Here is a 12,571-nt window from a genome sequence, read left to right as displayed (position 1 = left end):
ATTTTTCACAAAGTTCAATTCTTTTGTCCAGCTCCTGAAAAGTGTATTTATTTCACATTTTGTTTTAGGACTTTTCTTAGGAATACAATATGAGTAAGATACTATGGTTCTCAAGAAGTTTGCGTTATGCTGTGTGGTAACAGCAGGTCAATTCAATGCTCATTTTTGGCTTTTTTAATTTTAATTTTTTGTCAGTTATGGGGATTGAACTCAGAGACAGGGAGCTGTCCCTGAGCTTTTTTTTTTTTTTTTTGCTAAGACTGGTGCTCTACCACTTTATGTCATAGCCTCACTTCCATTTTTTAAGGTGGTGAATTGGAAATATAAGTTTCTTGGACCTTCCTGCCTGCTCTGGCTTCGAACTGTGATCCTTAGATCTCAGTCTCCTAAGTAGCTAGGATTACAGGCTTGAGCTACCAGTGACTGGCTCATTTCTGCCTTTAAGAAGCCATGTTTGCAAGTGGACTGAAATCTATTAAATCTGAACATGATTTGCTGTGATTCAGATTGTTTTATTTTTATTCAAATGGTGAATGTCTTGACACTTTATACTTCCCATCTCCCTATCACATTTTTGTCTCTAAGAGATCAAGTAAACTACATGTTGTTTATATTTGTAACAATTTACTAAGACTTCCCAGGAACTTAGAAGTATCTGTGCAAATAACTTAGTAGGCATTCAGTCATTCTTATTTTAACCATTATTTTGTTTTTTTGCTATTAATGGCAAATTCTCTCTTCAGGTACAAAGTTCAAATACTCTTCAAATACATGTAAAAGAGTCATTGCAAATCCTTTTATACATAAATCTCCTTCAATACATCTTCACACTAATTGTTTTTCTGGACCATGTCATTTGCTTTTCTTTCACATTTGGGAAAGCTTATGAGAGGACCAAACGAGGAACCATGATCACTGCTGGAATGGAAGAGGAATAGGTGAGCCAGGCTGTGTGTGTCCTGTTGACCTGACCGCGGGGCAGAGTTCAGAGACTGCATGCTAACTGTTGCTTCTCAGACATTAACTCAGGTGAACATTTCTTTTACATAGCAGTTGGCTATCTAACTTAAGGTGTTCAAAATATGATGTAATGGGCAAGTCAGAAGTGTAGAAGTTGCATAGCTCAAGAATCTTCGACTTTTTGACTCATGGTGCATACATCTTTTTCGCATATGTGTATGGGTGAGCTCCGCTTACAAGATGCACTGAACTGTGAAGCCATGTAAGAAGTATTTCTGACTTTCTTTTTTTTTTTTTTTTGGGTCCAGACATGGGACCTGAACTCTGGCCCTGGGCGCTGTCCCTCAGCTCTTCAGCTCAAGGCTAGTGCTCTACCACTTGAGCCACAGCGCCACTTCCGGCTTTTTTTTTTCTTTTTGCTTATGTGGTGCTGAGGAATCTAAACCAGGGCCTCAGGCATGCAAGGCAAGCACTCTACTGCTGAGCCACCTTCCCAGCCCCAGTATTTCTGACTTTCAACAGCCCATTGTGCTACTTTTCTTCCTCTTGAGATTTCCCTTACTCAACTTTCCTGGCTCTGTCATAGACTTTCTTCATGGCTGGATCTAAAAACACCTTCCCAAAGGTCATGCCGAAAGCCAAACACACAGGGTGATGGGCACTTCCTGGGTGCTCAAAGGTTGCCCTGGATTGGGAGTTTTCTTTTTTCACGCTCAGGCTGCTCCCCAGCCCTCCCCGTCTTCTGTCATCAAGGTTGAAGGTGATGGAAGAATATAGTGGCTATTTCTGGTAGTACCCCTGAACTACCTGTCACCCCTTCAACTCCCAGCATGGGCTGATTTCTTTCTGAATGGAGACATTGCCAGACACTAGTTCTGGTTCTGTTAAAAGGTCTGTTATATGGGAATTCGATCGCCAGATACAGAGTAGCCACATTGTGAGAGGTCCCATTGGGAGTCTTTATTAGAAAGCCAGTGACTGGGGGCTGGGAAAGTGGCTCAGTGGTAGAGCACTTGCCTTGCATGCATGAAGCCCTGGGTTCGATTCCCCAGCACCACATAAGCAAAAAGAAAAAAAAGCTGGAAGTGGCACTGTGGCTCAAGAGGTAGAGCGCTAGCCTTGAGCTGAAGAGCTGAGGGACAGCGCCCAGGCCCAGAGTTCAGGCCCCACGACCGGAGCCCCCCCCCAAAAAAAAAAAAAAAAAAAGAAAGCCAGTGACTGCATGTGGATACATGCGCCCATTAGGCTAACGGAGTGCAGAAAGCACAGAAAAGCAATATCAACAAACCAGATCAACTCTAATGGAGGGCTGAAGGGGGACACCCATGGTGACCTAAGGCAAGTCAGGAGACATGAGACATGAAGCAAAAAGTGGCAACTGTGCTGGTTTGGGCCTAAATAGGATCATGGTCACAGAGCAGGGTCACAGGGAACTCAGAGTCTGGTGAGTTTAGGGTACAGATCTGGCACACCAGGAACCTATTGTTAAGTCCCCGCCCCTGCCTCTAGGAATTCACTTGGAGGTGGAATTCACCTCATCCACCAAGAAGTCAAGGTGGTGCCAGCTACACCCAGTATCCTAATTCCAGGATCCTGTGAATGACCCAGGGGGATTCCCTGAGTCCCTCAAAATCGAGTCAGCTTCTCAGAGTTGAAGCTGTCTGCAAGTGCTCTTACAGTTAGAGCTGTAAGTTTCTTCAGAGTGGCCCAGGGTGGAGCCATGGAAGGGCAGGAGCCAGAATGGAAAAGGGGATGTTTGTCTTCCCTTCCTACCCTTGTCAGTGAAGTGTAACTTTTCAACAGAATCTTCATCCTTGCTATTTATCAGTCCATGCTAATTAGTGGTTGGGGAGGAGGGATCTATTTCATTGGTTGCATTGACTGTCAGACTTCTCATGGAAGTAGTGGGGAGCACCATCATCTACAAAGGGGTAAACTGAGCCATGCTCTGTGAGCTTTGCGATGATTTGCTCTAAATGTCATCACACAAAATTAGCCATATCATTCATGAGATTTCAAATGGGTGACATGGAATATTTGTAGCATCAAAGCAAATATTGCCAAATAAGTAGGAAAATCAAGTTTAATGCCTACGATTAATTTATTTAAAATGAACATGACCAATTTGCCTAACAGTCTAGGAATATTGCACAGTTTATAGTGGCAGTTCATTTACAAAATAACTAGAATCCCTTTTCTTGAAGCCATAAAATAAATTGGAGAGTGCCCCAAATCCCATGATTGAGTTATGGTAGAAGATTAATAAAACATTAAGCATGATGAATGCATTTGCAGTGAGAAGATTACAGCAAGAGAAAAACATACCAGCAACCACAAAAATAACATGAATTTTAGATTTTAATCAGTCCAAAGAACTTTTCTAAGTAGCAAATTAAGTGATTTTATTTTCATCTGGCACAACATTGAAATTGTCGTATTTTGCAACCTTTATTTAATATATGTTGCTTGTCTTTTCCAACCAGGGTCAAAACTCTTTGAAACTCCTTTTCTCAGAGCCTCTGCCTCTGAATGCTAACCTGCAATAAGGTGTTAATTAATTAAGCATCTGTTCATGAAAATATCAATTGATTAGTGGTTTAGGAAGTTTTAAAATAATCTGGTCAATCTATGAGGATAGGAAGCACACTAAAGAAAGGCTGTCTATTTTTAATAGTTCATCTGAAAAACTACCAGTTTTGTTGCACAGAGTGGTCCATAGGCCAATTGATGTTTGTCCAAGAACAGGAAAAATGACTCAAGGACAGTCAGGGTGAATGTCCAAAGTCAATGATGTTCTCCACCAAGTTGATGGTTTACAGAGTTCTGGTGAGGCCATTCTTCTGTGGACTGCAGAACCCAGAGAGGAGTCTCGTCAGACCCCTTTGCTATTCTTTTGTATTGGCACACTTCCAGCAAAAAATAGGATTTCAGCTCTGCACCAGTGGCTCATGCCTGTAATCCTCGCTACTCAGGAGGCTGAGTTCTGAGAATCGAGGCTTAAAGCCAGGAAAAGTCCATGAGACTCATCTCCAATTAACTACCAGAAAACCAGAAGTGGTGCTGTGGCTCAAAGTAGACAGTTTCCAAGCCCTGAGTTCAGGCCCCACAACCAACAACAAAATAACATAAAATAAAAAACAACAACAACTGAATTTCCCTAGTCTTTGAATTAATACATTTTTTTCCTAAGATGATTTCTCCATCATTTTGTAATTCTAACCTGACTACATCAAATACTTATATTGGATTTCACCATACAAGTTAATTCATAAAAAGTATTGTGTTAAAGGCTTAGTTTGCTGGAGTTACTGTTGCAAACCCCCACCAACTCCAGTATGATGTCATTCTAATGCACCAACTCTTTGGCAGCCATATCTTCAACTCAGATGGGATTGTGAGGTGCAGTGGCTTGCCTTGAAGGTGAAGGGTCAGCAGTCATAGGATCCTGGAAGATTACTGCCTATGAACCTTATTTTGCATGTAAATCCCTGGATACAAACTTCATTTTACATGGAAGCTCACTGGTTTGTGAATCTTTGAATCTCCTCCATTGCACTGCCTTCACCTGGTCTTCATTGACATCAGAAGACCTTTCCTTCTTGTTTTTGAGCTAGGATTTTGCTGATTAGCTACAGCTGGGGTGGCAGAAGTTTGCTACCAGGCCTGGTTAGGAATCTTTGATCATTTCACAGGCAGAGACCTTGCGCAACTCTATCACCAGCTGTTAGTAATTTGGCCTATGCTGTGTCCTGATTTTTTTTCTAACATGAATATACCACCTTCTTTTTATTTCTCATGCCATGCATTTACTAGACTCCTGACATCCATAGATTCTGTTTGGGAAGTTTATTAATGAAAAGCACTCTGATACTTAATTTTGGATGTGTGACAGTGTGAGTTGAGTTTTGGAGAAAAGTGTCAGTAAGTGATTACATGCTATGCAAAACCCAAATGAGCAACCTTTTTTTTTTTTCTTCCAGTCCTGGGGCTTGAAGTCAGGACCTGGGCACTGTCCCTGAATTTCTTTTGCTCAAGGCTAGCACACTACCACTTGAGCCACACTGCCACTTCTGGCCTTTTCTGTTTATGTGGTTTTGAGGAATCAAGCCCAGATGCTAGGCAAGCACTCTACCACTAAGTCACATTCCCAGCTGTGAACCACCATTTTGAGAGTTGATAATTTATTTTGTTGGGAATTTGTACACATTCATCTTCTTGGGACTTTTAGAATGCTTAGAATTAACAAGTAATAATATTGCGTGCTTCTTCAAGGTAAAAATTTTCTTCTTAGTGACCAAGACAATGATAGTCAGTTTATTGCATTGTTTAGTGAAGCCATGGACTTTCTTATTGGACATAAAGTCAACAACTGAAAATGTGCAATATAATTAGTAAATATTTTGAGAGCAAAAATACAAATTTACCATGATTTCCAAGCAGAGTCTGCCATTTAACTTTGAATCATTTGTGAAATGTGCTTTTAAATATAAAAATTACAAACATTAACTTGTAAAATGTTAAATATAATTTTTAATATTTCTCTGGAATAATGAAAACAGGCATTTTGAAAAATAGATGGGACTTCAGAGTACTGGTGGTTCATGCCTGTAATCCTAGCTACCCAGGAGACTAAGATTTGAGGATCATGATTTGAAGCCAGCCTAGGCAGGAAAGTCTATGAGACTCTTATCTCCAAGTAACCACTGAAAGCTGGAAGTGGAGCTGTGGCACAAGTGGTAGAGTGCTAGCCTTGAACAAAAATTCTCAGAGATAACACTCAGGCCCTGAGTTCAAGTTCAGGACTGGCACAAAAATTTTTGAGATTTTCAGAGGATGAATGTAATATCACACAAATCTCTCACAGAAAAGCAAATTATTAAATACTTTATTTTGAAAATCAACACTTACATATGCTCTCCTCTTTACCAGGACTTGAATAGTCTAAACATTGTAATTTTACCTAATATGCAGAAATATGTCTTGTAGATGAGTTCAGTTAATATATAAACAGCAAAAAGTTATATTTGTGTAGCTAATTGAATGAACAGGTTTAGTCAGATTAAATCCAGGAGCTAGTATAATTAAGTAATATTACTTTCCAATTCCTTCAATATATGAGTTCTAGTTTTTACAATTTTAAAAATAATTTTATAATTATATCAGAGTCAATTGTAGACTGCAAACTTTTCAAGAATTCATCTTGAGGCAAGACTGCCACCTGCTGGTAATAGTTGGATGCTTCACTGTGCATTTCAATTTTTTTCCATTCACTACAGTAGCAAAGGAAGTAATACTATTTGCTGCTAGTCTACAGACAACACTTGAGGTTGTCAAACTACTACAGCTTGGAAAGTCTAACAGTTGGCATTCCCACAAAACTTCATGTTTATTATTTCCTCTTCATTAATAGCAAAATCATGGCTGCATATCTTATTAATCTGGTGTAGGGACTGAGTTTGATTCAGCAGGCTCTTTAGTTTTGGGCAGTCGTGAGCCAAGCATACACCTGCAGGTGAGAGATGGGTAGAAGTGGAGCTGTGGCTCAAGTGGTAGAGTGTTGAACTTACTGCATTCTTATGCTCCTGTCTGCTATTCTCAACCAACTGGGATACACACATTATAGTCATGCCATGTTCTGCTGAGACCCCTGCATGAATCTGCATTCCATTCCTTTGGCTGCCCCTGAGCCCAGCCCTGGGGTCATCCATCCTTCAAGCTATACTTAGCAACTTCTGAAAGTATCTTAGCCTTGCACTGTGACATGGGGACATGAATTTGAACACCAGCTCTCGATTACCTGTGTGGCAATCTCTCCAAACCTTCTTCCTCCTCTTTGTCCTCCCTCTCCTTCCCCTTCTCCTCCTCTTCCTCCTTCTTCTTCTCTGTCTTTCTCTCTCATTCCTCCCTTTTTTTTTCTTTAGCAGTACTGGAGATTTAACTCAGGGCCTTGCACTTGATCCACATCTCCTGCGTGCTAAAATTACAGGCATGGGCTGCCATACCTGGCCCAGAAACTGTGTCTTCATTTGTAAAGTGGGGCTAAGAATTTTGCTTCCATTTGTGTTGCTCATTCAATCAGATAACACATGCAAAGCTTTAGCTTTGTTATTGTTATTTGTGATCCTTAGAAGATTCTATTATGACATTCCTCTCAGTGGTTAGAAGATTCATCAGGAAAGGACAAATGAGTTATCTATATTGACAAATCCTTCTTTCTTTCTTTCTTTCTTTCTTTCTTTCTTTCTTTCTTTCTTTCTTTCTTTCTTTTCTTTTCTTTTCTTTTTCCTTCCTTCCTTCCTTCCTTCCTTCCTTCCTTCCTTCTTTCTTTCTATCTATCTTTCTTTCTTTCTTTCTTTCTTTCTTTCTTTCTTTCTTTCTTTCTTTCTTTCTTTCTTTCTTTCTTTCTTTCTTTCTTTCTTTCATTTTTCCTTATTTTTGTTGGTTGTAGGGGGCTTGAACTCTGGGATTGGACGCTGTGGCTCAGTTCTTCAGCTCAAGGCTAGCACTCTACCACTTGAGCCACAGTGCCACTTCCAGTTTTCTGGTGGCTTATTGGAGATAAGAGTCTTACGGGACTTTCTTGTCTGGGCTGGCTTTGAACTGTGATCCTCAGATCTCAGCCTTCTTAGTAGCTAGGATTACAGGCATGAGCCACCAGCACCGGGCACAAATCCATTTCTTAATCCTTGTTGTCTTCTTTCGCATACTTTGAAGACTTCCTTTATTGGCAAGCAGAACTTTCAATTCTTAGAAAATAGAAACCATCCAAAGCCTGAAGAGATGCCCCTCAGGATCTTTGTTAACATTTCTCCAGCCTTGCTTGTTTGTAAATTGTCTTTGCTTATTAAACTTAACTCTGTGTATGCTAGAAAAGATGATGATGATGATGATGATTTTAGTTTGCAAGAGCAAGTGAGACAATTAGTGAAATAACATTAAATAAGTGCACCTAAATGTAGCTGTGGGAGAGGCAGTAGAATACAAAATCAGGAAGAGTCCTTATCCAGAAGGGCAAAACTGTTGTCACTGTTCCCTTCCTAATTTGAGCCAATTGTGCTCTGATATTTACCATGTCATATTTGGATTTCCCAAGTTCATTTGTTTTTACTTAATGATCGTCCAGAAGTCAAGAGTGTGCATTTTCTTCCATTTGCCTTCTCTCTTCAGGAGAGCTGATCATGTGTATAGGCTGCATGGATGTAAATTTGGATGTAAATGCAGATTTGTCTACCAGGCTGGCTTCAAATCTGGATCCTAAGACCTCAACCTCTTGTGTAGCTAGGAGTTTAAGTTTGAGCCACTGGGACCCAGCTAAATACCTGATTCTTTATGGCCTCTTACTCTCTATAGAACTATTAAGTGTGTGGAGCCTATAAAAGTTCAAGTAAATGTGAAGTTTTGCCGGGCTTACCTCCCAGTAGCCAGTGAAACTTAAAGCACTCAAGGACGCTTTTCAATTGTGGAGGATGTAATTAAACAAGACTTAGAATTCCATGTACTAATCTTGTGACCATCTAATCCTACCAGTTAAAGAACCAAGCAGAAAAGTTGGAACATCTGTTGAAGATTTATAAGCAATTAATAAAATTGTGATGCTGAGGTTTTCTATGGTTTCAAAGCTAGTACTGGTGGTTTTAGTAGGTTGTGGTCTAATGGGTCCACAGATTCAAGATGGTGTACCTGGATGGAATTATATTCTTTTAAAAAGTAACATATTATGGAGAAGATCAGATAACTATATTGGCACAACCAGACCCTGTGCAAACCCATGAACAAAGCCCATTCAAGAAGAAAACCCCCCACAAAAACCTAAGAAAGGAGACAGATACCTGATGTTGAGGAATTTGTATATGGAACAGGATTTGAATCAGTTAACTCTTTTTTGAGTCCTACTTCCTAGTAGACAATCAAAGGGCTGATTGTCCAAGTAGCAACCTGTGCAGAAATATTTTTTGCTTACCCTATTCAACATGTTTAGAACTTAGGAAAAACTGCCCACCTCTTATCTTTACCTTGCCCAACCTCTTTCTTCATTTACCCCTCGTCTCTAACGCTAAGACTCTGTTGAAAGAATAAGATAAAACTAAATAATTATTTGTACATCATTATGTATTCATATACACATACATGTACACACATATATAGAGCAAAAACAGAACAATTTTGGAGAAAGTCTTACAGGGGAATCAAAATCTCTTTTGTAGAATTACTTTTTGAGATTGAATGTACTCAAGGAAAAAGCAATCTTTAGTGAATACTTCTCTTTCTTTCTTTTTGTGTGTCTGAGTCTTGAACTCAGGGCCTAGGTTCTGTCCCTGAGCTCTTTTGCTCAAGGCTAGTTCTCTACCAGTTTTTGGTGGTTACTTGGACATAAGAGTCTCATGAGGACTTTTCAGCCTGGACTGGCTTGGAACCATGATCCTCAAATCTCAGCCTCCTCAGTAGCTAGGATTACAGGTGTGAAGCACCAGTGCCCAGCTAGTAAATACCAAATGATTCCTCTTTTGGTATCTGAAAGCAGGTACATATTCCTGGCTAGAATAATTATTTCTTTGTTCCACTTAAAGCTGAAAAAATGGTCCCATGCCTGAAAAAATATTTAGCAAGACCTAAAACCTATAGAGCTGCCTCTATTGAGTATTGACCACAAGAAAGTTGAGTCATAACAAAAATGCATTTGAAAAGATATACAAATCATGAACAAATCCATCCCGGGCATTCAAGACGAAGCCTTGACTATTCCTCAGAGGAAGCCGAACTTATCAAGATAGAGTCACGGTAATGACTGAAGGAACACAGATGACCCAGGCTACCGATGCCTTGTCAAATTCTACCAAAATATTTCAGCTGTTTATTTGATTAACTAATGTTCCCTGAATAGCCACATCTGTTCATGATCCTGGATCAGTTATGAACACTTAAATCATAAATTGCTGGTTCCAACAAGTAGATTCCTGGATGATGACTAAAGTAATACCCAAGCTGTGACATTTCAGATTATTGTTGATTAAATAATTAATATTTGAAATAACTACCATGCGGCAAGGAATGAGTTTAAGTGACAGATATGGCTAAGCTGAAGAGGTCTTCTCCATTCTCTGTTTTATACACTCAAATTAGTCCAGGACAAACTTAAGGGAGTGACAGGAAAATAAAAACAGCACATTCCAAGGGGTAGATGACAAAAAAATCAGGAAGTATTTAAGCAGTTTCAGTGAGGAATCCAGGAATTTCCTAGGATAAACACGTACAAGGATTCTGTCTTTTGGCAGGAATTCATACAAAAGGTCAAACGTAATCCCATGTCTTTAGGATAAACAACTACACAACTGTGGTTTTCCACCAGTATCATTCATATTTCAAGCACACAGTCAGATCTCCTGCACCTAGTCACGATCCACACAATGCCCTAGCGTTCCCACAAAAATACTATATATACATATGTGTGTGTATAGTGTTTGATGTCTTAGGAATTTAAGACTTACCAGATATATTGGCATAAAAGAACTAACAATGAGTAATTAAATAGCAAATGATTCTCTGAATCCAAGTGGCTCAGTGGGAGACCTTTGCTCAGCCTCTTTTGTATTCCTGTTGAGAAAGACAGTCCTATTTGTTTGCTTGTACTTGGAAAAGTCCATAGTACACCTGCACTGCCAGGATACAAGGGCTCAATGAAATCCCTTCTTACTTTTCCCCGGAAATTTCAGTTTCTTTGAAATTCTTCCATCATTCAGCACAAAGATAATCTAGTATGTAACTATGTACTATATGTATGTGTGTGTATATATATACATATATATGTAAATATATACATATATATGTAAATATATATGTATATATACTACTGGGCAGCAGTCTTGTCTTTGGCAAAGAGTTGCACATAAATGTCACAACGTTTTGACAGACTTCAGTTTTCTTTAAAAAAATGTATTGTAAAGGTGATATACAGAGGGGTTACAGTTACATAAGTCAGGTATTGAGTACATAAAACAAAAAAAGTCCACAAAAAGTAAAATAAAAATCTTCTTGTTTCCATTTCTTGGAGTTCATTTTGATAAGCATCATTTTATAGGATCATATGCCCATAGCTATTGAGTCCTGGTGATCTTCTCCTAAGAATATCCTCCTTTGGCCTCAATGTGTGAATGTTTAGAGTCCTGTTTAATTTGTCAGACTTTACTTTTCAAGAGAGAAGGTTCACGGCTTAGAATGTGACCTGAATTCTGAAGGATTTTGCCTCTCACTTTAGAGGACAAAAATCGGTCAGTTTTTTTATCTTGGCCTGCAACCAAAAGGCATTTAAGAAGTTTTCACCGACGGACTACAGATCCTGAATCTCCAATTTTTCTCTAAAGAACTTACCATTATTGTGAATTTATTAGAAATGCAGCTTCCGAAACTTTCATTTGGCAAGAGCCTCATGAGGCTTCAATTAAACCACACTGGCCTACAACAGCTCTCCGTTTCATATGTGGGTAAGCCTTCTATCTTGTTTGTATCTCAGTGTGACAAAACAGAGACTTGGAGTACTTACTGAGTACACAGGGTGAATTGCAGCCTCTCCGCAGCCTTAATAGCTGAGTCATGTCCTGGTAGTAGCAGAACAACAACCTGGTGCACTGAGATCTCATGTGAGTTGTTTTTAGGAAATGAGCTTTATTTCTAAATCTCACATGCTGTGCAAGGACTATTCAATTCCAGCCAACTCACCATTTTTCCAGCAAGTAGATGAATAAAAATCAATATTCTTTTTCTCCTAGCATTTATCTACAATGTGAGACCTTACGTAACACTGCTACCTTAGCAGAGTGATCACAATTGTGTGATAAGAGCAGAAATAGTGGCAGCAGATGTGGACCTGTGAAGCACTCCACCGCATCATTGGAAGTGAATACTTCTTGTTAAACGCGGATAGGGCTCTTGTTGAAGGCTCAGAGGCAAAATATCAGGCAGGTTCCACTATGACATCCAAAATGAGGCTATGGGGATGTGAAGTCTTCCCCACTAAGATCAGTTCAACCTTCAGAGCCTGCTGCTGCTCCTGAGAGGAAGCGTTAATCAATGCACGTGTAAGTGTATTCTACATGCTTCTAGTGGGATCCTTATAAAGAACAGACTCCAAGTCCATCAGCTTCTTTCTGTGTCATATTATCATCATAAAATGAAAGCCTCTACCTATCAAATGAATGCTGAACATTAAGGAAATGGCCCTGGCAGATTTTCATGCTAAAACTAGAAAAACCTGCGTTTTGAGCCAGGTGCCAATGGCTCACAACTGTGATCCTAGCTACGCAGGAGGCTGAGATCTGAGGATTTTGGTGCCAGGTCAGCTAGGGCAGGGTAGTCTGTAAGACTGTTTCTTGTTTTTAAAGTTTATGTTTTAATTATGTTTCAAAAAATTGTTATTGTAAAGTATGGAGGGAGGGGTTACAGTTATACAAATCAGGTAATGAGTACATCTCTTTTTGAACAGTTCACCTCTTACCTTTTTTTCCTCCCAATTTTTTTCCTCCCAATCCCCTCCCCCACAAGTTGCATAGTTCATTTTCCATATCGTGTCTAGTGAGTATCACTGCTGCATTTGTTTAGTCTCTGCCTCACCCTTTCT

At 39.5% G+C, this 12,571-nt stretch overlaps 1 long non-coding RNA gene across 1 annotated transcript in view; it reads left to right on the top strand.

The window, feature by feature from the left end:
- LOC138823296 (uncharacterized) overlaps positions 1-12,571 on the top strand; it is a 245,193-nt gene that overhangs the window by 187,077 nt on the left and 45,545 nt on the right. The gene's annotated exons all lie outside the window — the stretch shown is intronic.

The sequence above is a fragment of the Dipodomys merriami genome, unplaced genomic scaffold (assembly GCF_024711535.1).
Source record: "Dipodomys merriami isolate MVZ:Mamm:240054 unplaced genomic scaffold, mDipMer1.0.p SCAF_12, whole genome shotgun sequence".
Classification (NCBI taxonomy): Eukaryota; Metazoa; Chordata; class Mammalia; order Rodentia; family Heteromyidae; genus Dipodomys; species Dipodomys merriami.
Note: the sequence above shows the minus strand (reverse complement) of the source record. Positions and strands in the feature narration are given on the sequence as shown.